This window comes from Lygodium microphyllum, chromosome 29, assembly GCF_053477565.2.
Source record: "Lygodium microphyllum isolate KBCC chromosome 29, Lygodium_microphyllum_v1.1.10, whole genome shotgun sequence".
NCBI classification, from domain to species: domain Eukaryota; kingdom Viridiplantae; phylum Streptophyta; class Polypodiopsida; order Schizaeales; family Lygodiaceae; genus Lygodium; species Lygodium microphyllum.
The window spans coordinates 50,591,625-50,594,585 of NC_141163.1; positions in this window are offsets into that span (position 1 = coordinate 50,591,625).

Consider the following 2,961-nt stretch of genomic DNA (forward strand, 5'->3'; position numbering starts at 1 on the left):
AAAACTGCCATATCTTCTTATATGGCAGTATCCAAATATGGCATGGCACATATCAAAATGTAGCTAATGAAGAGTAGTTTGATCCTGTATAGGTGGAATATTTATAAAAAAATATACAAAGTAAAATCTGTTCTGAAATAGACTACTATCTAAGCCCTATTTATACCACAAATGGCTCTCATGTTGACTATATCTCAGCCCCATTCATGCATCTTATAGATAGGAAAACTCATCCAAAATAGAATATAGCCTCCTAGAAGCTTTCTCAAGTGGTAAACCCTTCCAGTTGATCAAATAATAAATGATAGAGCAATAGTGAAGCTTCTTTTCATGTTGATCTATGATCTCCTTAGGAATGTACTGAATAAGTCCTTCTTCATCCATAGAAGGCAGCTTATTAACTATTTCCACCTAGTACCATGAAAGGATTTGAGCTGACTAACATGAAATGCATTATGAATCTTAGTGGAAGAGGGAAGTTCCAATATATACACCAAGTCTCTGATACACTTCAAGATCCTGTACAGTCTATAGAACTTGTGAGCATGCTTGTTGCTAGATTCATCTTTTAAAGTTGAGTAATGAGAGTTGGGTACTTTCAATAAAACTAACTCTCCCTCCTGGAACTCCAAGAGTCATCTCTACCTTTCAGTCCTTCTCAACAAAACTATGGACTCTTCTTTCTACTCAAAAGAGCAAAGATTTGAGACTAGACTTGAGATTTTGTGAGCTCATTTACTTACCTATCACATTGTAGTCAATGCTCAATGGACTTGCAAATTGTTCTATGGTCCAAGAAATGTTGTTGATTCAAATTATTTAGATGCTCCAAATTGGATCCAAAAAAGCTCCATGAAGAGGGAAATCTAGAGACAAAGAAGGAGAGAAATACGAGGTGGAGAAGAACTTCTCACAATGGTCCCTTACTATCCCTTATACACTCTCTCACTCATTTGTATATGTGTGTTTGTGTGTTGTGTGTGTGTATCTCAAGATGCACAAGTGGACAAGATAGAAGTAAGAAAAGGAGTTCCCAAAGTTTGCACACACAATAATGATCTCATCTCCTCACCTTTTAGCTTTTCTAAATTGGATTTGAGTCTAGGGTTCCCCCCATAAGTTGGGCACCATAACCACTTCTTGTGCTCTTAACTAGTCCTCTTTTGATTTATGTATGGATCTTAGGTTAATTGGACCTCTTTCAACTAAAGTGAATAGAAGTTCCATGCCAAAACCTTCATATCTACTATAATTCTACTAGTTTAACTCTAAAATATGTTACAATTTGCATGGAAGTGAGCCTGACTCTCAACAAAAAATCATTACAAACATGATATTCTTTTGAAAAAATACAAGTATCTAAAAAATATTCTTGATAAAGCAAAAGAATTAATACATACTTTAAAGAAACTTTTGGTACTTACACTTCAACTTCCTTTGATGTGTCTTGCCAAAAGTATAGTTAGCATATCACCCCCCTCCTTGATGAGAGTGCTAGTTCCTTGGCATTTTTAGTACCAAAGGTAGATGCCTCATGCTAGGGATAATCATGGTATAGTGGTTTTGTTGAAGAAGTGATACTTGTCTTTGATGAAGAGGTTGGACCTATATGTAACATACTAACCGCTTGATTATAGAAGGTAACATTTAGCTGTTGCTATCCCAATTGCAACCATCTGCACTTCACATAAATAATTAGACTTTGATCTAACTAGGTAGCTACCTCACCTACAAAGTAGTTGGCCTTGACCCATGAGGAACCACCTAAAGGTTCCTACAAGATGTAACAATCTCTAACATCATTTTAGCACTTTGTCTTGATGATCACATTATGGTCCTATAGGATTGAGAATACTCAATCGCTACACTTCATACATAGTGAGTGAGAAATCAGGGGGAGTTGAGCCCTACCCCTTTGCCCATACATGTTTTTAGCATACCCCTATGTTAGGTCCAAGTATGATAAGGCTCTATTGTCATGCATAGCTAGTGCAACTGGCTTGCACTTAGTGATCACAACTAGAACTTGGATCCAATTACACATGACAACCATGATGATCTTTCCCATGTGTGTAGGTCTACTTGCACATCTACTTGCAGGGTTACCCAAAGGATGGCTAGCCTATGTTCTCTTGGGCATGAGCAATGATGTTAGATTCTGTCTCCTAAGGGAACTTCATTACTCAGCAATAACAATTTTTTAGCAGAGCACTCCCTACAACCCAACAAATAGTGCTCGCACTTTGTCCCTAAACCTCGAGGTGTGCACATTAGTCTATCAATTGCCCCTATCACCTTGTTAAATCTAGTAGGGTGGCTATTTATGTAAGCTAAATCCATAGTGGTTTTACCCATTTTGCCATGTGCTATCCTCATTAACACTTGGACGGCTACCTATGCATGGCTTTTGTTTCCAAAATTTGCTCACTTATCAAATGAGGACTTGGATGCCATCCTTAGGTAATTTGAGGTGGCATATATGGTCAATTTTCTTGCCCAAGTGGATCTCATCCACAAGGTGGCCATATTCGAGTCATCAATGTGAAAAAGGAAGGAAATTGACCCCACTAAAAAACCCCATCATATGGAACCCAGTGATTCCAATAACAGATTTGGACCTAGAGGAAGAAAGTAGCAATCAAGAGAAGGACTTTGAGGAAGAGAAATGTTGGAAGCCAACTAAGTCCAAGAAGAAGGACAAGACTTGCAAACCCTCAAATGGAAATAAAAAACCTACCATCAAAACCTCTGGTATACCTAGTAATCTAGGTCACTTGGCTACCGAATGTGGTCTAAATAAGAAATGGTGCAGCATTTCCCATACACCTCCCCATAATACTAAAGTTTGCTAATATAATTCCCACAATTAGATCGGAAGTGCTAGGTCTCGGTGGTAGGGAGTGAGGAGTGCAATTAGCTAGTTGGAATTACTTCAGACCATCTGCTATTGTAGCTCCAATA